The sequence below is a fragment of the Rhinopithecus roxellana genome, chromosome 17 (assembly GCF_007565055.1).
Source record: "Rhinopithecus roxellana isolate Shanxi Qingling chromosome 17, ASM756505v1, whole genome shotgun sequence".
Classification (NCBI taxonomy): domain Eukaryota; kingdom Metazoa; phylum Chordata; class Mammalia; order Primates; family Cercopithecidae; genus Rhinopithecus; species Rhinopithecus roxellana.
Genome location: NC_044565.1, coordinates 13,080,747 through 13,107,548, shown reverse-complemented (window position 1 = coordinate 13,107,548; position 26,802 = coordinate 13,080,747).

Below are 26,802 nucleotides of genomic sequence, written 5' to 3'. Positions count from 1 at the left end.
TACTTTTTTAATGCATCATTTTATTTCTGAGGTTCATTAAAGTTTATGAATGTGGTGTTATTTTATTCATTGGACTGCTGCATGATATTCCATTGTGAAATACAATTTGTTTATCTGTTCTCCTGGTTGATGGATGCTTGCATTGTTTCCAGAATTGTGCTGCTTAAGCATAGCTGCAGTTTTCCCTCATGTGAATTCTTCTTAGTGCAGAGATTACAGACTTTTCTCTGGACTACATACCTAAGAAGAGAAGTGCTGGAATTTGGGGATACGCATGACTTTGGTTTTACTAGGCAATGCCTGTTTTTCAAAGGTGTTATAAAAATTTACACATTCTAGAGCAGTAGACAGGGATTCTAGATTAGTGCATGCTCTCCCAAAACACGGTGATCTTTTCATTTTTGCCAGCCCGGTTTTCATTAAATGGAATGTCGGTGTCGTTTTAGTATGGATTTCCTGAATCCTAATAATGTTTTATGCATTTTCTTCTTTATTGCTTAGTTCTATGACCTCTTTTGTGAAATACCTACTCATGTATTTTGCTCATTCTCTGCTGAGCTGTGTCTTTCTTTAAAAAAATAGAGGAGATTTTGCTTTTATTTTTAAAAATACTTTATAAGAATTCACTCTTTTTTCAGTTGTTTGGATCTTATATTTCCTATCCCAGCTTGTGACTTATATTTTTCATATTTTTGAGGTATCTCTGGCATTTAGGATAACTTTGTTTATTTGAAATTAGTCTTTTTTGTTTTAGAGTGTGTATGCTTTGTTTAAAAATTCTGGGGGGGCGGAGCAAGATGGCTGAATAGGAACAGCTCCAGTCTCCAACTCCCAGCGCGAGCGACACAGAAGACCGGTGATTTCTGCATTTTCAACTGAGGTACTGGGGTCATCTCACTAGGGAGTGCTGGACAATCGGTGCTGGTCAGCTGCTGCAGCCTGACCAGCGAGAGCTGAAGCAGGGCGAGGCATCGCCTCACCTGGAAAGCACAAGGGGGAAGGGAATCCCTTTTCCTAGCCAGGGGAACTGAGACACACAACACCTGGAAAATCGGGTAACTCCCACCCCAATACTGCGCTTTAAGCCAACTGGCACACCAGGAGAATATATCCCACACCTTGCCGGGAGGGTCCCACGCCCACGGAGCCTCCCTCATTGCTAACACAGCAGTCTGCAGTGATCTATCCCCAAGGCAGCAGTGAGGCTGGGGGAGGGGCGCCCGCCATTGCTGAGGCTTAAGTAGGTAAACAAAGCCGCTGGGAAGCTCGAACTGGGTGGAGCTCACAGCAGCTCAAGGAAACCTGCCTGTCTCTGTAGACTCCACCTCTGGGGACAGGGCACGACAGGGGAAGCAGCAGAGGCCTGTGCAGACGCGAATGACTCTGTCTGATAGCTTTGAAGAGAGCAGTGGATCTCCCAACACGAAGGTTGAGATCCAAGAACGGACAGACTGCCTGCTCAAGTGGGTCCCTCACCCCTGAGTAGCCTAACTGGGAGACATCCCCCACTAGGGGCAGTCTGACACTCCACACCTCACAGGGTGGAGTACACCCCTGAGAGGAAGCTTCCAAAGGAAGAATCAGACAGGTACACTCGCTGTTCAGCAATATTCTATCTTCTGCAACCTCTGCTGCTGATACCCAGGCAAACAGGGTCTGGAGTGGACCTCAAGCAATCTCCAACAGACCTATAGCTGAGGGTCCTGACTGTCAGAAGGAAAACTATCAAACAGGAAGGACACCTATACCAAAACCCCATCAGTACGTCACCATCATCAAAGACCAGAGACAGATAAAACCACAAAGATGGGAAAAAAGCAGGGCAGAAAAGCTGGAAATTCAAAAAATAAGAGCACATCTCCCCCTGCAAAGGAGTGCAGCCCATCGCCAGCAACGGATTGAAGCTGGTCAGAGAATGATTTTGACGAGATGAGAGAAGAAGGCTTCAGTCCATCAAACTTCTCAGAGCTAAAGGAGGAGTTACGTACCCAGCACAAAGAAACTAAAAATCTTGAAAAAAGAGTGGAAGAATTGACAGCTAGACTAATTAATGCAGAGAAGGTCATAAACGAAATGACAGAGATGAAAACCATGACACGAGAAATACGTGACAAATGCACAAGCTTCAGTAACCGACTCGATCAACTGGAAGAAAGAGTATCAGCGATTGAGGATCAAATGAATGAAATGAAGCGAGAAGAGAAACCAAAAGAAAAAAGAAGAAAAAGAAATGAACAAAGCCTGCAAGAAGTATGGGATTATGTAAAAAGACCACATCTACATCTGATTGGGGTGCCTGAAAGTGAGGGGGAAAACGGAACCAAGTTGGAAAACACTCTTCAGGATATCATCCAGGACAACTTCCCCAACCTAGTAGGTCAGGCCAACATTCAAATTCAGGAAATACAGAGAACGCCACAAAGATACTCCTCGAGAAGAGCAACTCCAAGACACATAATTGCCAGATTCACCAAAGTTGAAATGAAGGAAAAAATCTTAAGGGCAGCCAGAGAGAAAGGTTGGGTTACCCACAAAGGGAAGCCCATCAGACTAACAGCAGATCTCTCGGCAGAAACTCTACAAGCCAGAAGAGAGTGGGGGCCAATATTCAACGTTCTTAAAGAAAAGAATTTTAAGACCAAAATTTCATATCCAGCCAAACTAAGTTTCATAAGTGAAGGAGAAATAAAATCCTTTACAAATAAGCAAATGCTTAGAGATTTTGTCACCACCAGGCCTGCCTTACAAGAGACCCTGAAGGAAGCCCTAAACATGGAAAGGAACAACCGGTACCAGCCATTGCAAAAACATGCCAAAATGTAAAGAAATGTAAAGACCATCGAGGCTAGGAAGAAACTGCATCAACTAATGAGCAAAATAACCAGTTAATATCATAATGGCAGGATCAAGTTCACACATAACAACATTAACCTTAAATGTTAATGGACTAAATGCTCCAATTAAAAGACACAGACTGGCAAACTGGATAAAGAGTCAAGACCCATCAGTCTGCTGTATTCAGGAGACCCATCTCACATACAGAGACATACATAGGCTCAAAATAAAGGGATGGAGGAAGATCTACCAAGCAAGTGGAGAACAAAAAAAAGCAGGGGTTGCAATCCTAGTCTCTGATAAAACAGACTTTAAACCATCAAAGATCAAAAATGGCCATACTGCCCAAGGTTATTTATACATTCAATGCCATCCCCATCAAGCTACCAATGAGTTTCTTCACAGAATTGGAAAAAAAATGCTTTAAAGTTCATATGGAACCAAAAAAGACCCCGCATTGCCAAGACAATCCTAAGTCAAAAGGACAAAGCTGGAGGCGTCACGCTACCTGACTTCAAACTATACTACAAGGCTACAGTAACCAAAACAGCATGGTACTGGTACCAAAACAGAGATATAGACCAATGGAACAGAACAGAGTCCTCAGAAATAATACCACACATCTACAGCCATCTGATCTTTGACAAACCTGAGAGAAACAAGAAATGGGGAAAGGATTCCCTATTTAATAAATGGTGCTGGGAAAATTGGCTAGCCGTAAGTAGAAAGCTGAAACTGGATCCTTTCCTTACTCCTTATACGAAGATTAATTCAAGATGGATTAGAGACGTAAATGTTAGACCTAATACCATAAAAACCCTAGAAGAAAATCTAGGTAGTACCATTCAGGACATAGGCATGGGCAAGGATTTCATGTCTAAAACATCAAAAGCAACGGCAGCAAAAGCCAAAATTGACAAATGGGATCTAATTAAACTAAAGAGCTTCTGCACAGCAAAAGAAACTACCATCAGAGTGAACAGGCAACCTACAGAATGGGAGAAAATTTTTGCAATCTACTCATCCAACAAAGGGCTAATATCCAGAATCTACAAAGAACTCAAACAAATACACAAGAAAAAAACAAACAACCCCATCAAAAAGTGGGCAAAGGATATGAACAGACATTTCTCAAAAGAAGACATTCATACAGCCAACAGACACATGAAAAAATGCTCATCATCACTTGCCATCAGAGAAATGCAAATCAAAACCACAATGAGATACCATCTCACACCAGTTAGAATGGCAATCATTAAAAAATCAGGAAACAACAGGTGTTGGAGAGGATGTGGAGAAATAGGAACACTTTTACACTGTTGGTGGGATTGTAAACTAGTTCAACCATTATGGAGAACAGTATGGCAATTCCTCAAGGATCTAGAACTAGATGTACCATATGACCCAGCCATCCCACTACTGGGTATATACCCAAAGGATTATAAATTCTTCTACTACAAAGACACATGCACACGTATGTTTATTGCGGCACTATTCACAATAGCAAAGACTTGGAATCAACCCAAATGTCCATCAGTGACAGACTGGATTAAGAAAATATGGCACATATACACCATGGAATACTATGCAGCCATAAAAAAGGATGAGTTTGCGTCCTTTGTAGGGACATGGATGCAGCTGGAAACCATCATTCTTAGCAAACTATCACAAGAAGAGAAAACCAAACACCGCGTGTTCTCACTCATAGGTGGGAAGTGAACAATGAGGAAACTTGGACTCGGGAAGGGGAACATCACACACTGGGGCCTATCATGGGGAGGGGGGAGGGGGGAGGAATTGCATTGGGGAGTTATACATGATATAAATGATGACTTGATGGGTGCTGACGAGTTGAGGGGTTCAGCACACCAACATGGCACAAGTATACATATGTAACAAACCTGCACATTATGCACATGTACCCTAGAACTTAAAGTATAAAAAAAAAAAAAAAAAAAAAAAAAAATTCTGTATGGACCCAAACTTATAATTTTATCATATTTTTGGTGTAACCTCTTGCTCCTCCTTGGAATTATTATAGTTTATGTTAGAAGTATTCTAATTTGTTCTCAGTGTCGTGTATCACTGAATCTGTTACATATCTCACTTTTAAATATACATAGGTATTTATATATTATATGATGCATATTTATATAAAATATTATATTTAGCTTCTGGGCTCTCAAATGTATTCCTCTTCTCTAAAAAGGACTATATTTCCTCTGTAAAAATTCATATATGTTTTGCTTATCAATATAAATTTAGAAGTAGCAAAAAAATGGAGTTTTGATAAAAATTACATTGACTAAATACACCAATTTGGAGGAAACCAATACATGTTTTTCATAGATGACATCTTTACCATGATATAACTTTATATTTAAAAATCTTATCACGTAAAGTGGTGAGTTAATAACTATTAAATCTCCAGTAGAATGCTTAGTAGAAACAAAGATAATTGCATTCTTGTCTTCCCCCTGATTTTAAAGATAATGCTTCTAACATTTTCATTAAATATTGTTTCACCATAGACCTTGATAAATATTATTTTTCAGACAACGGTAGTGCGTTTCTCTTCTTAGTTGCTGCTATATTTTTATCAAGAATTAGTGTTAAGTTTTATCAAAAAATATTTTTTACATCATTAAGATTATCAATTTGGCTTTTTTGGTTATGAGAATTTCTAAAATAACCTTGCTTTGCATTCACTAGACATGGTCATATATATTGTATTTCTAATTCATTGATGTATTTGATTTTATCAATATTGTCACTTAAATAATCAGAGATTCTTAGGACAGGGCGTGATGGCTCACACCTGTAATTCCAGCACTTTGGGAAGGTGAGGCTGATGGATCATTTGAGGTGAGAAGTTCAAAACCAGTCTGACCAACATGATAAAACCCCCTGTGTACTAAAATACAAAAATGAGCTGGGCGTGGTGGCACAGGCCTGTAATCCCAGCTTACTCTGGAGACTGAGACAGGAGAATTGCTTGAACCTGTGAGACGGAGATTGCAGTGAGAGGAAATTGTGCCACTGCACTCCAGCCTGGGCGACAGAGGGAGACTCCATCTCAAAACAATAATAATAATTATAATAAGAGATTCTTATAAACTTTATGTATTTATTTATTTAATTTTTAAGACAGAGTCTGGCTCTATAGCCTAGATTGGAGTACAGTAGCTCTATCTTGGCTCACTTCAATCTCCGCCTCCAGGGTTCACGCGATTCTCCTGCCTTAGCCTCCCGAGTAGCTGAGATTACGGGTGCCTGCCATCACACCTGGCTAATTTTTGTATTTTTAGTAAAGACGGGGTTTCACCATGTTGGCCAGGCTGGTCTCGAACTCCTGACCTCAGGTAATCCACCCACTTCGGCCTCCCAAAGTGCTGGGATTACAGGTGTGAGCCACTGCACCAGGCTTCTTGTAAACTTTAATCTATTTAAAGCAACGTATCTTTTCTAGATCAATATTGGAATGCTATTATGATTTTGAAAAATTAAATATATTTTCTTAATTATTGTTAATTTGAATATAGCATGTATACTTCTGCATAAATGTGAATAATGTGAATAGGCCTATATAATACTATGACTAGATACCAGAAATATCTTTATCAGTATTGAGTTCTATTAATTTAGTCAGTAATTGTTGATTATGCTTCAGGAAGCAGCATGGGTTTTAAAAGCAATACCAAAGTTTTATGTTCAGAATTAGATATCCATGAGTTTAAATACATTTGTGATAAATATTTTTCAGGAAGTTACTCAACCTGTTGATATAAAATATCTTTTGTTAAATGGAGTTGGTGGTTCCTTTATGAAATGAGTATTTTGAGGGTTAAATGATATATTTGAATTTAATAAATAGTGTTGTCTTTTGGAGTATCCTTAATTTCATCTGCGAGAGCAATAACTGGCATAAATAACTTTAAAATCTTGGCAGCAATTATGAATTGCATATGCAAATACTCAATTAATACAGACCAGCCCCACGGAGACATGTTTCAATTTAAAGTAGTTTGAGTTAAATTAGAGTAAAATTAGAGAGCTTCTAAATTATAAATTTTAAAAAGCAAACCCTTCACCCATCTCTTATATCAGAATTAATTCTTTTGAAAGTTCACTCAGGTCAAGTTTAATCAAATGCCATCTGGGATGCTTATATTATAACAGAAAGCAACCTTGTGATTTCAATATTCATGAAATTGCACCAATAGGGTATCCTAGTTCCAGGGTTGATATATCCAGTTGTGACTTTTTTCCTCTGTGTTACTGTGGTACATTGTATACAACCCTAAACATGGCACTTTGGTTGTGTTGTAATTATTTGCTTATATCCCTCATTCCCTCTCTCATCCATCAACTTCTTTGGCTGGGACGGTGTCTTATGTCTTTGTTTCCTTGGTCTTTTGCGAAGTTCTCAAAGCTTATTGAATTATTTGATAACAGTAGTAATAATAATAATACCTAATGCTTATATAGCATTTTGTTTATGCCAAGTACTCTTTCAGAATGTCACATTATTGATTCATTGAAAACTCACAACAACCCTATGATGTAGATGTTATAAATACCCTTCTTTAGAGATGAATAACAAATGATTGAATGATTAATGTTATTTTTATTTATTGGACCTTCCATTAGCACTAATATGTAACCGTACAGCATCTTAAAAGATACATAAGGCATCTATGTGGTTCTCTTGCCTGGGTGTTTAATAACTATTTCTTGAAAATAACAGTAGCAACACCTATGATTTACTAACATGTAATGTGCTTCCAACCGTGGCTGTTTATGTTGTTTTAGCTCCTTTAAACATCCTCTTCATTCATATGCAAAGGCCATCTATGTGTTCATAAAGAGTTAATGGAAGCGCTTGTCAGTTTCTCAAAAATTTATTCCCATCTACAGTTTATTGGCTTGTTGTAGCCCTTTGATACCCTAACCCTCCAAAGTCCACTACCATCCCAGGCAAATTACCCCACTCCATTCTTACTTGCTTATCATCCTTCTTAAAGACTAATCAAATTGCCTTCGATTTTGTCAGCCCCTAACTGTGAACTCTTTGACTTTATGGAAACTCTGCTCTCTATTTTTATCCTTTAGGTCCTGCACAGAACAGACCCATATCCAGGATTCATCTCACGTGAAAGGAAGGCAAAATACACACTTGAGAACAACAGCGCCTGGGGTTCAACCTGTCACTTCCCCATGATGGGAAATGTGGTGACATCAGCTGACACAGAAGCTCCATCTATGTCCTGACTTGTATACTTCGTATTTTTGTACATGCACTGAGAGCTAGAACAGATCTTGGAATGACTAACTTTGTGATTTTGAATAACTAACTCTTGCCATTTTCTTTGTTGTACTTCCACTATAGTCATTTTTATCCCTGAATAATTTTCTACACAGGCTTGAAAATTGCACTGTTCTTTTTAAATTTGTCTGTGAGATACTGAATACACAAACAAATAATGGTCAGATGATATATGATAATAGAACTCTACCCATAACCTCTGCAGTAATAAGCCCCAAACAGCCAAAACTTAGTCAATGAGTGCTAGATTCCTCATTTTTTTTGCCCTGTTTCCAACTAGGGACAAGCCAGAGAAAGACAATTATATTCCCCAAACCCATCATATAAAATGTAACTTCTGGATAGCCTGTCTCCACCTTCCCTATGCAACAATTTCCAATCAGAGCATAACTGATGTCTTCCTTCTCCTAACTATAAAGCTTTCCCACTCCTTTGCCTGCCTTTGAGTCTCCATCTGATGTAAGTAATGGTGGCTGATGCCCTTGCAACAGCAAACTCTGAATAAATAGACTCCGTGTGTTCCCTTTTAGGTGGCCTTTATTTATTTCCACATCTTCATAAACAATCATTAAGCTGCATATCTGTAGGTAAATTGGTGAGTTTTATTACTTGTTTTCAACTAAGAGAAAGTTATGGAAAACTGGATGTCTCATTACTTGAAGACTACACAGTCTTCCTTATGGCTCTGAGACATATAATTGCTAACCCTACCTGCCCTCAAGTACCCATTAGCATTACTCACAGACTTCTGAACTGGCCACAGTTGAAATTCCATTATTTCACTTATCTTTGCATCTTCATTCAGAGGCAAGGATTAAATGAACTGCCTCCATTTTCTGATAATGAATCCCTTAAAAAGATGAAGAAGATAAATTTATTTCTTCCTGCAGATAAAGATCTTTTAATGTTCTAAACCTATCCTTGCTAGTCTAACAAATTCTTCTGTCACTGGGATATTCCAGCTCTAGTGTCTCCTGTCTCCAACTGTGGACATTTACAAAGTATTCAGAGTGAGCTGAGAGGTAGTATTAGTGAGGTGAGACACAGTAGTTAAAAGCCCAGACTGTGCAGCCATGCCACCTATGTATAAAACCCATCCTTTGGCCAGGGGAAATGATTCACACCTGTAATTCCAGCACTTTAGGAGGCCAAGGCAGGACAATTCGCTTGAGCCTAGGAGTTCAAGACCAGCCTTAGCAACATAGCGAGACCCTATCTCTACAAAAAATTAAAAAATTAGCCAGGTGTGGTTGTGTGCACCTGTGTTCTCAGCTACTTGGGATGCTGATGCTGAGGTGGGAGGAGCCTGAGAGGGTTGAGGCTGCAGTGAGCCATGATAGCATCACTGTACTCCAGCTGGGGTGACAGAGTGAGATCCTGCCTCAAAATAAATAAATAAATAAACAAACAAACAAACAGACGAATAAATAAACCCATCCTTGCTAGTTACTAGTTATTTCGTATTTGGGAAATACTTGAGTAAATCACTTACATTGTCTCTGCAGCCTCATCTTCAAAAATTATAATAATAATCATACCTAAAGAACAGGGTTATTGTGAGAATTAGAAGAGTAAATTTATATGAAGATTCCAGAAGACAGGCTGCCAAAATAAGCTCTATATAAATGCTTATTACAATGGTAGTGATTTTTTTTTTCTTAGCTGGCGTCAATTATACTAAATGGAACAAATGTCATCAAACATCACAGTAGTTATGCAGGTACTATTTTGAAGTATCTGCCATTCCAGCTGGCATTGTCTGACAGCTGTGCTCTACAAAATGTGAGGCAAAAGAAGCATATTATCTTTGTGTGTTTGACCTCAATATTTATTATATGTGACCCCAAATGTTTGTGTCATGTAAGTGTTATTGGGCTGCAAAATATGTTTTTAAAATGCCAACACCCTGCTACATGCATGGAAATAGCTGCCTGTGGCCCATACAACATCATCATTTGCTAAGGGCATTGTCCTGCTGTGTAGAATTGTTTAAGAAGGATCAATTTCCAGTGGTGAATACCACACTTCTATTTCGATGTAATTAATTTTGACACTGGCAAAGGAATCCAACTGCCTCTATATTCCATATAAGTTCAAAGACCAATAAGATCATGTGATCAGTTTGCCTTAATAGATAGATCTGCATTTAATTAGGTTAATCATTTTTAAACAATGTGTAATAATGAATAGATAAAGAGAGGACAATCATATGTATCACCACGCAGAATAGCAATTGCACCTGCCATACCAACATGCTTTGTTTCCTTTTGGGTCATGTTTTGACGTAGGTCATAGTTACAAATTTGGTACAGAATTAATACTTTTAATGTGTACTGGAATTGCATTTTTGTAAATTCTACAATATATTGATTTTAAAATCTGTAATATTTTGAGGGACTGTTAATAAGTTAATCTCACAGTTTCACCATGATTCCTCGTCTTTGCCTCATTTTATTTTCTTAGGATGGTTCATTTGAACCAGAACTGCAAAATCAGTCATTTTTTTAGGCTTTAACACCAAAGCTTTTTTTTGTTTATTTGTTTTGCCACACAGTCATTCTGCTCACATTTTTGTTTGCTTCACTTATTATCCTCCTTATCAAATTCATTCACTTTTATAGTTTAAAAACTCACGTATGTAAAATATCTTTAAAAATACAATATATATCTTCAGTCCTGATCTTCAAACTTGAATATACAACTACCTGTTGGACATGTCTAATTAAGTGACCAGGTCTAGTCGTTTAAATAGATACCAAACCCAAGATGTTCAAAATTGAGTGCATTTTCTCTGTCCTACCTGTAACTGCTCTTGTCTTCACAATGCCTTTATGTGCCCCCATCCAGGCAGCACTCGCGCCAGAAATTCAAAACCCACCCCAGATACCTTTCCAGTAGACACTACGTAAAATCCGGAACTGTTTTTGAAAATCTTTCTAAAGTCTGCCCCAATCCTATCTCTTCCACCTTTCCTTCTATTTCAGACACTCACAATCTTTGATCTGAACACTTCCTAACTGCTTTCACTGCTTTAAGTCTAACCCTTGTTTTATCATTCTCTACTTTCCAGTCAGAGCAACCTTCTTTTTATTCCTTGAACAAATGATCTGTTCAGGTATTTTCTGACTATCAAAAGGCCCATGTGACTCCCAAACTTCAAATCCTTTGTCCGTTCCCTTTGTCGTTTCCCTAGAGGATAACATCCACTGCTCTACTGTGTTTAAAAAGTACTCTGTTGTTTGGGCCTACCTAATTGCTTGTGATACTCCACTGAGAGCATGCACTGGAAATGCCCCATTACCTGAATCCCACATTAATGTACATGCCACAAATGCCACAGTGAACGTGATCCTCACCACTCTAGTACATGACTTGATGCTATCCCATCTATGACTTCTCTTTCTGTATCTACTTGTTAAACCTGCTAGACAGAGTTGAAGCAATTTTTTCTCAAATATTTTCCTCTTTCCCAAAATGGACATAGTGTTCCTCAATAGAACACCCCCAATACTTTGGAGAAAAAAATACTAGTAATTTATAATTATTGTTATAAGATTATTATTATAAAATTACTATTTAAATTACTAATATAATTATAATATTAATAATTTTTAAAACTGAACACCCAATTATGACAGCTACCATAATGACTCTAGCTACCACCATTTATGGACCAAATGCCACATTTTAGATGCTTTGCAATCATTTGCTTATTTAATATTTAATATAGCTTAGCAAGGGAAGGATTATACCCACGAAAAAGGTGAAGAAACTGAGGTACAGTGAAAAGAAGTAACTTGTCTTAGACCAGGGATTTGTAAACTACAGCCTTTAGGCCAGATACATCATATGGCCTGTTTTTATACAGGCTGTGATTTTTACATTTTGAAAGGGTTGCAAATATACACACAAGAAATATGGAACAGAGACCATATGCAGTTCATCTAGCCAAAAAATGTTTACTATCTGACCTTTACAGTAAAACTTTGTGGATCCTATCTGAGAACGCAAAGCTTGTAAGAGATTGTCCTGGACTTTGAATGCAGGTCATTTTGACTACAAAAAGATATCTTTGATGTAATGTTTATTTTTGCTATTGTTGCACTGGCATCGGGTACATATTCCGCCTTTCTCTTTGCTTATAAAGTTCCTAGAATCCAGCAACCAAAAATTTTATTAAATTAAACTCTGGTTGAAAAATTTGGTGATTTAGCATCACATTGTCTTTCCTGCTAGTCGTATGACTTTAGGTTATGATTATTTCCTGTGACGAGTGTATCTTGTTTTGGCACATATCCATATATTATCATCTGTAAAGCATACATCCTTTAAAATTTAGCATAATCAGAGATTTTGAAGAAGGGTCTTACTTCAGAATAACTCTCTGTCTCATCTAGTTGGTCTATATGTAATGCTGTCCTTGTGTTTTTCATCCCTGTTGGGATATGCTTTACTTGATTGTTTAATGTAAATGTAATTTGGGTTCCTTGAATTTGTCCCACTGCACATTGATATCTATTTCTCTCACGGCCTTGATTGCCTATTAGCTTGGGGCATAAATACCTTCCAGGTGAAATAGGCTGCCATTTGTAATGAGATACAGATCACTTAAATGGGTTACTTAAGGTTACTTACATGAGAAACAATCATTTACATTCTAAAACGTTAATGTCCATTTGTATTGAGACCAGTCCTTTCACCTTTTTAAATAAGTATTTAAAGTAATTAAACTCTGTAAGGTTATTATTTGAAGTTAATGGGTAACATATAGTATCACTTATGCGCTTGCCAGGGAGCAATAGGCTGCAGGATCTGGTAACATCAATCTTTAGAAAAGAATGTCTGCTCTACCTGTATAAACCAGGGCACTCACATCTACGTGTTACTGATAGCTTGCTCCTATCACTGAAGAGTATGCCTTCCTACTAAGCTTGCTGCAAGATTTATTACCACAGAATCCTCTTATCTGCTTGAATTCTCCATTGAAAAAGAGTTGTGATACAACAAGAAGAAAGCAAACAAACCAAACAACGAAAGCAGTACTTTCTGGGAAATAACTATTATCACAAATGTTATAGAGGTAAAACACAAAACATTTTTAAAAAATCATGAGTTTTGGAAATGTGTGAGAGAAACTCTTTTCTCTCTTTTTCTTTCTCTTATTCTGTCTTTCCCCCTTCCTCCCCTATATGAATAGAACCATCTCATGATTCTAGTCTAATCATGAAGCTAATTGCAGTGGCTATGGGTTGTTTAAGTTTATTTTGTACTATATTTGTCATTACTCACTGTATAGTTTTCAAATATTGGGCCAGTAGTTGGCTAGGATTACATGAAATTTTAGTAGGCCTGAATACTGTATTCATAAATCCTCAAGCAGCCACCTATTGCCATAACAGATTCAAAGCAAGATATATTAAAAAATCAATTCATTCTGTTTACTACTACAGAGCAATGTTTCTCAATCTATTTTTCTATCACACTATGACACTTCCATTAAATTTCTTATCACAGTGATGTGATTGCATATCTGTTTATGTAGTATATGTATTAACTGTGTTTTATATATAAAATAAGTATAATTTTTTTCTACCCCCAAAGAATCAATTTTTGTTCCTTGAGGGTGCTATGATGCGCCACTGGGAATGCATGTTATAGTCACAAAATCGTTTTCTGGTGATTTAGACTGGACCATACAGATCTAGACTAAAACCAGAATGAGTAGCCAGGCCAACACCTTTTCCAATGGTTATCCTGTAAATATGTCCCTCTAGGTTAATTTTTTTTATTGTTCATATTTAAGGGGTATGGCATGATGTTTGAATATACATAAACAGTGAAATGATTGCTTCAGCGAAGCACATTAACCTATCCATCACCTTCCATAGTTACCTTGTGTGATTATGTGTTTGTCTATGTGAAGAGCACCTAAGATCTCTTGGGCATTTTTGTGTGGATCTATTTCTGGGTTCTCTATTCTATTCTGTTGTTCTGCGTGTCTGTCTGTCCACCAGGACCACATAGTCTTGATTAATGTAGCTGTATAATGTCTTGAATTTGGGTAGACTGATGCTTCCTACCTTATTCTTTTTTTTATATTTGTTTAGCTATTGTAGTTAATTTGCCTTAAAATAAAAATTTTAGAATAATCTTGTATATATCTGCAAATAAAATTACTTGTCATGTAATAGGAATTACAGAAAACCTGAATATTAATCTTGAAAGAACTGACCTCTTTACTATGTTGGGTCTTCCAATACATGAATATTGTATGTCTCTCCATTTATATAGATTTTCTTGAAATCCTTTCATCAATGTTTTGTAGTCTTCAGTATGTATATTATTATCTGTAGATATTTTGATAGACTTACACCTAAGTATTTCTTTTTTATTGAATAATTGCATTTTAAATTTTAATTTTACTAGCACATAGGAATGTCTTTTTTGTATATTTATATTCTGTCTAGTGATATTGTTGAACTTATCAGTTCTGAGAGTTTTTCTATAGATTACTTGAGATTTTCTATTTTGGCAATTATATCATCTACAAATAGTGGCAATTTTCTCTCTCTTTACAATCTGTGTCTTTTTTTAAAAAAAAACTGTTTTTGTTGTCTTATTGCACTGACTAGAGTTTCAAACACTATGTTGAATGAGAGTGGTTGAGAGTGGATATCCTTATATTATTTCCAATCTTAGGGGCGGAACATTTGGTCTTTCAACATTAAGTATAATATTACCTGTGGAGTTCTTAGAGTCTTTAATAAATTGAAGAAGTTCCTTTCTAGTATTATTTTTCCAACAATTTTTATTATGAATGGGTGGTGAATTTTGTCCAATTATTGCTCTGTAGTAATAGGATCATATTTTTCTTCTGTAGCCTCTTAATATGGTTGGATCAAAATGGTTGACTTTTAAATATTGTAGCGAGCTTGCATCCCTGGAATTAATTCCACTTAGTCAGCATGTGTGTGTGTGTGTGTGTGTGAAATTATTTATTGAATCTTTTAAAAATAATTTCAACTTGTATTTTAGATACAGAGGACATACGTGCAGGTTTGTTACATGGGCACATTGTGTGATGCTGAGGTTTGCGGTATGGATCCTGTCACCCAGGTAGTGAACATAGTACCAAATAGGTGGTTTTTCAACTCACACCTCCCCTTTCTCTCCCTTTTCTAGTAAGCCATAGTGTCTATTACTCCCATCTTTATATTCACGTGTACACAATATTTAGCTCCCACTTATAAATGAGAATATATGGTATTTGGTTTTTTGTTCCTGTTTTAATTTACTAGAGTTATGACCTTCAGCTGTATACGTGTCACTGCAAAAGACATATTTTTATTCATTTGTATGCCTGCATGGTATCACACAGTGTATTTGTACAATAGTTTCTTTATGTAGTCCACGTTTGATGGGAACCTAGGGTGATTCCATATCTTTGCTATTGTGGATACCGTTGTGATGAACATATGAGTGCATGTGTCTTCTTGGTAGAACAATGTGTTTTCTTTGTGGATATACTCAGTAATGAGATTGGTGAGATAAATGCTAGCTCTCTTTCAAGCGCTTTGAGAGATCTCCAAACTTCTTTCCACAGTTGCTGAACTAATTTACCTTCCCATCAACAGTATATAAGTATCCTCTTTTCTCTACAGCCTTGTCAGAATCTTTTATTTTATTGAATTTTTAGTAGTAGCCATTCTGACTAGAATGAGATGGTATCTTATTGTGGCTTTGATGTGCACTTCTCTGATGTTTAGTGATGATGAGTACTTTTTCATGTTGACAAACCATGTCTTCTTTTGAGAAGTGCATGTTCATGTCCTTTGCCCATTTTTCAGTTGTGTTTTTTGTTCATTGTTTGTTGACTTATTTAACTTCCTCATGGATTCTCGACATTACACTTTCGTTCAATGCATAGTTTGCAAATATTTTCTTCCATTATGTAGGTTCCATGTTTATTCTGCTGATAGTTTCTTTTGCTCTGCAGAAGCTCTTTGTTTTAATTAGGTCCCACTTGTCTATTTTTGTTTTTGTTGTCAATGCTTTTGGGGACTTAACCAAAACTTCTTTGCCAATGCCAATGTTGAGAAAGGTATTTCCTAGGTTTTCTTTTAGTATTTGTATAGTTTGAGGTCTTATATTTAAATCTTTACTCCGCTTTGAGTCAATTTTTATTACTTTGTGAAAGGTAGGAGTCTAGTTTCATTCTTCTACATATGGCCAACCAGCTATCCCAGCACCATTTATTGAATAGGGAATTCTTCCACCATTGCTCATTTTTTTGGCATTGTCAAATATCAGATGGGTTATTTTTTTTCTTTAGATGTTTTATAGAATTTTCCAGCGAATACACCTGAGCCTCATAATTTCTGTCTTGGGAATTTTTAAAATTACATATTATCTTCAAATTACGTATTTTATATTCGATGAGTTGTGGTAGTTTACGGTTTCCAAGGAATTGTCCATTCCACCTACATTGTCAAATTTCTGTGCCTACAGTTGTTTATACTATTCCCTTATAAGCTTTTCTGATAACTTTGGGGTCTGTTTTATTCCTGATGTTAGTAATTTATGACCTCTCTTATTTTTCTGCAGTCTTACTAGAGTTTTGTGTATTTTATTGTTCTTTTCAAAGAGCAAGCTCTTTATTTATGGGATTTTTCTCTATCACTTTATCACTGTTTTCAAATTCATTGGTTTCTGATCTTTATTTTCTTTCTTCCGCTTGCTTTGGGTATATTTTTCTCTTTTTTATATTCTTGATGTACGAACTCAGATTATTTGAGATTTTTTCTTTCATAACATACGTATTTTGTGTTATAAATTACCCTTTTAGCACTGCTTTAACTGTATCCTAAAAATTAAGATACGTTGTGTTTTTATTTTTATTCAGTTTAATGTATATATTTTTTATTTCCCTTGACACTTCAACTGTGACTCATGGATCATTTAGAAGTGTGCCTTGTTTAGTTTCCAAGTGTTTGTAATTTTCCTGTTGTTTCTGTTGTTAAATTCAATTATTATTATTATTATTTTTATTATACTTTAAGTTCTAGGGTACACGTACATAACGTGCAGGTTTGTTACATATGTATACTTGTGCCACGTTGGTGTGCTGCACCCATCAACTCGTCAGCACCCATCAACTCCATTTGTTGACATATCTTTTTAAGTTTCAGGATGTAGTCTCCCTTAGTATACGTTCAAAGGACTCTTGAAAATAATGAGTATTCTCTGTTTTGGGGTAGAGCATTTTATAAATGTTGATAAAACTCTGTTGGTTGATGATATTATTGACTTATTCTATACTCTCGACAATTTTCTATCTGGTCATTTTACAAATTGTTGAGAGAGGAATATTGAAGTCTACAACTATAATTATGTATTTGTCTGTTTCTCCTTTTAGTTCAATCAGTTTTTGCCTCACAAGTTTTGTAGCTTGTTTTTTGTGTAGGTCCATATATGATGGCTATATGTTCTTGGTAGACTGACCCTGTTATCATTAAATAATGTTCATCTCTGTCTCTGGTAATTTTCTTTGCTCTGACAGCTACTTTGTTGATATTAACATAGCCATTTCTGTGTACTATAGATTACTGTGTGTTATTATCGATTACTGTTTATATTTGTTGTTTAGTATTTTTACTTTCAAACTGACTCTATAGTTACATTTAAAATAACTTTCTTGTAGAGAGCATATTGCTGTTTCAAGTTTTGTAATGCACTCTCTCAATATTTTTTTTTTAATGGTTGGGCGCAGTGGCTCACGCCTGTAATCCTAGCACTTTGGGAGGCCGAGGTGGGCAGATCACCTAAGGTCAGGAGTCAAAGACCAGCCTGACCAACATGATGAAACCCCATCTCTACTAAAAATACAAAATTAGCTTGGTGTGTTGATTCCAGCTACTTGGGAAGCTGAGGCAGGAGAATCGCTTGAACCCAGGAGGCAGAGGTTACAGTGAGCCTAGATTGTGCCATTGAATTCTAGTCTGGGCAACAAGAGCGAAACCCCATCTCAAAATATAATAATGCTAATAATATTTTTTAATTTGCATACTTAGACCATTTATATTACTGTAATTATATGTATATTAGGGCTTAAATATTTATTTCACATTTTGCTTTGTATTTGTTCTCTGTATTTTTATTTTTCTCTTTTTGTCTTCTCAGACATCATTAGAATTTTTAAAATTTCATTTTGATTTATTTATGGTGTTTTTGAGTGTATCTTTTTTAACATCTATTTGTAGTGTTTGCTATAGTTATGACATTATATACAAATGACTTATCACAGTCTGCTGGTGTTGCTATTTACAAGTTTAATTGAAGTATAGAAAACTTGCCTCCCTTTACATATTTTTACCTTTCTTGTTCAAATATAATTGTTTTAAATTTTTTCCTCTACAGTTACTTAGAATCACATCAGACCATGTCCTACACTTTTTTCCTCAAGCATCAAACATAATTTAGAAAACACACAGAAGAATGTGTATTATATTCATTCATATGTTTGCATATTATTTTATATCTTCCTAACATTTCAGTATGTTTTCTTTTATTATATCTGTTCTGTTTAGAGAAATTCCTTTAGTTATTCTTTCAGTCTAGGTCAGCTGGTTATAAATTCTTTTAGGTTTTCATTGTTAAGAACGTTTTTCATTATCCTTCATTTCTGAGTGATATTTTTGCCATGCATAGGATTCTGGGTTGACAGTTCTTTTCTTTCAACATATAAAATATGTTGTGATTTCCTTCTGGCCGCCACAGTTCTGATGATAAATCCACTGTAACTTAACTTGTTTTAGCCATATAGGTAATGTGTCTTTTATTTATCTCTGCTTTCAAAACTTATTCTTTGCCTTTTAGAGATTTCATTATAATGTGTCTTGGTATCTTAGTACACTCAAGTTGCTATAACAAATTACCTCAGACTGACCAGCTTATAAACAACAAAAATGTTTTTTTTTTTTCACAATTCTTGAGACAGAAATGAGTCTAAGATCAGCGCACTCGCATGCTCAGTATCTGGTGAGGGCCCATTGTCTGTTACACAGATGACACCTTCTCGCTGTGTTCTCACACGGGAGAAGAAACAAGGCAGCTCTCAGGCCTCTTTCATAAGGGCACCAATCCCTTTTATGAGGGCTTTGCCTTCATGATCTAATCCAGAAGTCCAACCTCTGAAGATCATCCCATTGGTGATTCGATTTCAAAATATGAATTATGGGGAGACACAAACATTCAGAAGATAGCCCTTGACATGAATTTCTTCAGATTTATCGTGTTTTGGGTTTACTCAGATATTTGAATTTTTATGTTTATGTCTCTTGCAAAATTAGGGAATTTTTCAGTCATTATTTCTTTGATTATTTTTCCAAATTGTGCTTTCAGCTCTCCTTCTGGAGCATCAATGACACAATATATTGTTATAATCCCACATTTCTGCAAGATACTATTTTTGTTCCTTTTTAAAATATTTTCTCTCTATGGTTCAGATTAATTTCTGTTTCTGTCTTCTAGTTTATCGATTTTTTTACCTTGTTTTCTTCCTTTCATTCTACTTTTAAGTTCATCTATTGATCTTTTAACTTCAGTTTTCAGTTCTAAAATTTCCATTTGATTCTTCTTTATATTTTCACCTTCTTTGCTGAAACTTTCTATTTCATTGTTAAGACTCTTTATTTTTTACTTGTTTCAATTATGTTTGTAATTTCTCCTTGAAGCATTTTTATCATGGGTTCTTTAAAATCATCAGAAATGTCTAACATCTCCTACTCTTAACATATATTCATTGTTCTTTTTTCATTCAGTTTGAGATTTTGCTATTTCTTGGTATGATAATTGATAATTTCTATTGAAATCTGAATATTTTTGTATTATAAGACTCTGGATCTTACTTAAGCCTTCTGTTTTTGTTGGCTTTTATAGCATTCTGGCAAGGGGATAGCTTACTATTTCAAGGTGGAGGTACAAGTCTAGCTTCCCTACTTGGCATCCTTCGACACCTAAGATGGAGCAATTTCTCATTACTGCTGGACAGGGGTGCATTTCAGTTGGGTGAGGATGAGAGTTCCAGCTCCCATGTGGTCTCCAGTGACACCATTACAAATGTGACCTTATTACCCCTAGGCAAAGGTACTCTTGATGCTCCACTAGGTCTCCTCTGAAACCACATCAACAGAGACAGGGGTACCTTATTACCATTGTATGGGGTGGAAGTCTGATATCCCCAAATGATCTTCATTGATACCACAGAGGTGAGAAGCCTCCTTAATAGCTGACAGGATAGAAAGTCCTGGCTCCCTACTTGGCCTTCTCTGACACTGCTCCAGCAAATGTATTGAGGTGGCTTCTTACAGCCCTTGTGAGGGTAGAAGTTTAGGTTCCCCACGAAGCCTTTTCTGGTTTGGATGGGTATGGTGCACAGTTTTTTCTGTTGTGTTTGGTTAGAGTAGAGTCATCATCTTCTAAGTGTTTTTGTCTTACTGGGATAGCTCTTTCTGGAATTTTTGTAGAGATAACAAGTTTTTGGTGGGGGAGCATTTTTTTGTCCAAATTCATAGGCATTTTTGGGTTGTCAGCTTCTTCAACCACAAGTCTGAGATATATGAAAGAAAAAGATAATCAATTTACCCCTGTGCCATTTCTTAGGTCCTGAGGTCCCTTTTCTTCCGATCCTTCAAAGGTTTCTTATGTTTGTTTGATAAATATTTTCTAAGAATTTTTATTTTCCTTAGTAGGAGGAATAGGGAAACATATGTCCACATGTGTGTCCTGTATTTTCGTCTGTTAAATCTAGCAACTCTATTGTGCAAAGTCAATTAAAACTGTTCATCCTAGGCCACACCTCTTACATTAGAAACAGCTATGGACATATTTCACTACACTACCTGCCTAGAAGAATAGAGAAAAATAAACAAAAGGGAATGAATACGACATTTTGTCCAAATACATAGCCTCATTATCAATTCAGGTTTCTTATTGTGAGTTATGGACAAGGTGGAGAAACCTTGAGCTTTCTTTGGAACAAAAGTAATGGAAGTACAGGTGATATTAGTCAGTGGTGTGGCTCTTCCCATTAAGGGAAAAACTTAGCAAAATATATTTTTAAAGTACTGTTCAATCTTTCAACTGCTCAGAGAGCTTAAGGAAATGGATATGAACCCTCAGATCTTCAAGGATTTTTATGAATATATTTTTTTGCCCTGAAATCAAGTAAAATCTATCAAAATAGATTATTAAATTTCCCCAAAGCATATACTCTTGTTGAATCTCTCCTGTCCAAATTATAACAATTTCTGCTGCCAAATAGAGTCCTCCAGACAGGGTTATCCAAGTGCATCAATTGAGAGCATGGGTCTCGAAAATAAAGCTCTGGAAATACACAATGTCTTGAATTTATCTGTACCCTGTAGAATTCTAATATGTCACCTCTCCCATCAATAAGTCCACTCAGTTCCCACTTATAAATTAAATCTAAAATAAAATTAATTTTGTCCTTCTTTCTCCCTAGAGATAAATTTAGAAACAAAATATTGGCAAGGCAGCCCATCTCCCTCATATTCTAATTAGATTTAGTCCCAATTAGAGGAATCTCCCTGGGATCCCAGAGGGCATGTGAATTGTTCTCCAGGGTTGCACTCTTCAGCAACTAATTTTCCATCTACAAAAACTGCTTCAATTTTCTAAAGTTCCTGAGTAGTAACAGGTGACATTCCAAGCTTCCAGGTTTTAAACATCATTTCCCTAACCAAATTCATGCTCCCAATATCCAATCCTGTAAGATGTACAAGTACAGTAATATTATCAGAGTAGAGAAGAAATTAGTATTCTTTGAGACAAAAGTGGTAGATAGAGAAAAAATGAGAAAAGAAAAATCGTGTTTGTTTGTTTTTAGCTTGACTAATGAACAATAAACGAATCCATACTGCTTTAGCAAAGATCAATCAATACCTCTAAATGTAACACTTAATGGGAGAAATTTACCAAAAGATGAATTTGACACTGTGCTTTCAAAATCCTAAGATTAAAAACAAAATACACTACTTAGACTCTCTCTTCTCTCTAAGAAAGTAGGTCAAATACACTTGTTATTTTGTATGTGTATAATATATAGAAATTGACATGGCTTTATTGTCCATCCCCTAAATCTGTATGGAGATCTTTTCCTCCTTTCAATGTCTGTAGGCAAAATTTAAAACCTCCATTTCCTATATAAACTTTCAATTGACCCCCTGTGTTTCTTGTACCTTGATGATGAGTAATAAGCCTTGGCTAGAGAGACAACATCCTATCTCTATGCATATGGAGATTTTCATGCCAATTACAGGCAATTCTCCAAGCAAATGTCATGATATTAAATGTCCCACAATCCTTGTTTTCTGTCTTTATTGTTTTTTCATCCCTAGAAATATCCTAAGGCTTTCTCAAGTCTGTGCTGTCATGTTTCTCCCTTGGAGGCTACTATGTCTGCCTCCTACTGTGGAATTGCTTCGGTCTGGGGATTCTGTCTTTAGGCTGTCTCCTATACTCCAAGTTGTTCCTGTTAGAAAATCCTTCTCAAAAGATAGCCAGCTGGGATCTGCTGGTACTACTGGAGATTGTATCCTTGAGGAGCTAATAAGAAATACTACATTATGTGGCATGTGGTTCTTTCCTGAACTCTATGTTTTGCCAGCTTTTGAAATCTTAAGGCCCAGGAAAGTCCTTCTTTTTCAAGTCTTCATTTATTTAGAGCCAATTTCCATTTCTCTTTAATGCTCCCCAGTTTCTTTCAAACTAATTGCCAGCGGGTCTCCTTCCTCTTTTACCATATAAAGGTACTTATTTTGATTAGTTTAAATGTGTTCCTCTTTTGCTTCTTATTTCTCATAAATTTTAAATTTTAGCATCAGAGCCCATTTTAATCTAATCCTATTTCTTTCTGAGTTTTGGATGTCCAAAGCCCAAGCAACTATTGTGATAACACATAATTGTGAAGTCTTTCTTACTTCTCATTGTATTTTTTTCTATGCTTCTTATAAAGTGTTCTCAAATCTCTAAAACCTGGATGTTTCCAGACTTCTAAAAGTCACCATTATTTTTCATTTAGCCTTGGATTTCCTCATGTCCACTGAGATATTTTTTCCCAAGCAATCTAAGAAGAGAAAATATCATCCACCTGCTGCCACCACCCTCTCTTGATACCACATAGGGAAATAAGTGGTCTTACTTCTTTTTATCTTTCTTTTCACAAAGTCACTGGAATTGAGAGAACATTCTAAATTATCAAAATTGACAACTGTTATAAATGTGCAATTCTTTACCAATCTTTCAGTCTTATATACAATTCAGGGTAAATAAAAGAAATTCATGTCCAGAGCCCAAATACTCAAAAGATTGGCACCCTATTTGCACTAATGGACACCCACTCAAGTTCTAAGAGTGAATGCTTGTACCCTTGCACAAGGCACTAAACTGGGGCTGGGGGCGGTGGTTACACCCTAACACTTGGATGCTGGCCTGTGAAAATTTGCTGACTAATCTGCAGTTTGTGGTTGCCTATGAAGTATTCCCTAGGTCACATATATAAATGAGGCTAAATCCAGGAGACACTGTAGACCTACAGGTGTGGCCAACAAGACATCAATTAAAAGTTTAGAGAAAGGAATTGGGTCTTTTGGAAAATGGATACTAAGAGTAAAACAGGCCTTAGGCTGAAATACAAAAAAAATTACAGATTGCTAGTAGATTGCTTCCAGGGAATAAGATGGATAATTCTTTTTCATAATTTTATACTAAATGTAGCCTGATAAGCAGAGCTAAAAGCGAGTTTTACAGATAGTCTTTAAAGTCAGGGCCACAGTAGCTTAGCTTGGGTTACCCAAAATGAGAAGCTAAAACAAAGACATGTATTCACTTTCTTTAATTGAAAGTAGTTCAAGGAAATAGGTACGTAGGACATATGAGAGTAAAAGAAGGAGAAAAACATAATATAAAGCAAGTTTTAAAGGTTTAAGGGAAAACTGAGGTGTGATCCCTATTGGGGCATTTTGAGGAATAGACGGTGACCCCCTCAAAATTGTCTTCCCAAGAATAGTTTAGGAAAAGTATTCTCTACCTTGAATCCATCCTTTGTTGTTTGAGAACTGATCCCCTTACCATGGCCTTCCACTGCAAAACTCCCACCTTCCCTGTTTCCATGTTTGCTTGACAGTAATTCATTTCTATAGTCTGGAGAAGCCGGGGGGGGGGGGGCGGCAAAAACAAACCAAAACAAAACAAAACAAAAAAGTGAGCCCAGAAACATCAGCATTGTTTAGCAGAGAGTTAAAGCCCACATGAAAGTGTCTACTTGGCTCCAGCTGAAATCAGAGCCAAGCTGAAAGAATGTGAGCATGGCACCAGAGGGGTCCTATACCTATGTGATTCTAAAAAATGGCTTAAAATGAAAAGCAAAATTATACAGCCTTGGCATAAAGCTCCTTAAATCTCTGCTGACAAATATCACTTCTACATACAGCAGTGGGGATTAGTAGTATGGAGATAAGAGTTACTTCTCAAAATCAAGAAAAAGGAGTCACCCTTTATTAATAAATGGTCATGTTTTAGAGCTTATTGAGATGTCTGAAGCTCCACAGCTGCCCTCATTTTATACTTGGAGAACTCATTTTGTACTTCTTTCTTCCATTTCTCTATCTGGTCACATCATTGATCTAGATGATGTCAGAGAATAAATGGCACTGAAAACCACTGGCCTGACACATAAAATACACTGACAGAATTTGTTTTAGAGCTGAATGAAATAGTTATATTCATATAGTTAGTCTGTTCCACTCATGCAATAGGCTAGCAGATACAAACAGAGAGAAGTAAACAGGTTAGTTCAAAGTCTTTTAGTAATTTGGTGCCAGGCTGTGTTTAGGGAACCATACTGTCCCTTTCTTCTGAATTAAGAAATCTCAGAATATATATATTTTTAATATATTTAGTATATATGTTTTAATCCCATGACTAAACGGGAAAAAAGCATATGCTGGAAAACCTCCTAGGATTTTGCATTTGTTTCATGGAAACAACACAGGCTCGGCATCAATATACCTAAATTTAAATCCCTTCCCTAGCATTCCTGAGTTATATAACCCTCTAATATTTTGCATTTATTTTATGTACTTATTCATTGAAACAGAGTGTCACTCTGTCAACCAGGCTGGAGTACAGTGGTGTGATCACTGCTCACTGCAGACTTGACCACCTAGCCTCAAGCAATCCCCCCACCTCAGCCTCTCATGTAGCTGAGACACACGCCTACACACCTGGCTTATTTTTGTAATTTTCTGTAGAGATAGGATCTCCCTATGTTGCCCAGGTTGATTTCAAACTCCTGGAATCAAACAATCCTCCTACTTTGGCCTCCCAAAGTGCTGAGATTATAGGCATAAGCCGCTGCACCTAGCCAGATTTAATGTTTATACACTTAGATTCTTATTTTATTGTAAATAGAGATAATTAGACTATTATTCGTACCCCCTTTCCCAGGCTGTTGCAAAGTCAAATCCTATCATGCATGTAGAAGGGCTTTGTAAACTATGACATAAAAATAACCATATTGAAGGGCATTTTGTTGTGTTATCTCATGTGGTAACATAGGCAGTGAAGTGTGTATTGTATGGTTCTGCCTCAATTTAACTTTCATTTAATAATATATAGTTACTGTCACATATAATTTGACAAGCAGAACACTGTGAAAGGGAGAGCCAGCAAAACAGTTGCCTGGACAGGCTTTCTATACGACATTTTGAAATGTGTTCAAGGAATCAAAATGTCACCAGAAATGTGATCAGCAGCAAAATACAAACTCCAACATGGACACCTTGGTGGATGAACACAGCACAAATTTGAAAGGCGCTCTTCATGGGTGTTTCAGAGGATGATGCCCAGCCATCTAATATCACTTTGTATACTTCATTTTAATGCCTCTTTTTGGAGCATCATTATGGCTTTTCAGAAGTTTAAATTGTTCACTCCCATTTTCAATAATACATTGCTAAAATTGTCAGGGTAGGGCCACGGGACTGCTCCATCGCAGATCCTTTGTTCTTTCCTCACTGACCCCAAACATCTTGCGATTATTCTTCCTTCTGGAATCACCATAATATTCCAAGAACACTCTGACATTCCTGGTGCAGGGACATAGAGTGATCCACTCTCCATGGAGAAAAGTATGTCAGAGACAAGTATCCAGGGCCTGGGGAACCCACCAGAGCTCTCGTTGAGCCAGCTTCTGCTAGCCCACTTTGGTGACAGATCTGGAAAATATATTTCTTTTTGGAAGTTGTATTGGTCAGGCTTCTCTAGAGGGACGGGACTAATAGGATAGATGTATATATGAAGAAGAGTTTATTAAGGAGTATTGATTGACTCACATGATCATGAAGTGAGAGCTAGGAAGCCAGTCAGAGTCTCAAAACCTCAAAAGAAGGGAAGTCAGCAGTGCAGCCTTCAGTCTGTGCCTGAAGGCCCGACAGCCTTTGGCAAACCACTGGGGTAGGTCCAGGAGTCCAAAAGCTGCAGCCCGATGTTCAAGGGCAGGAAGCATCCTCACAGACACTCCCAGGAACAAAACTTTGCATGCTTCAATTCAATCAAGTTGA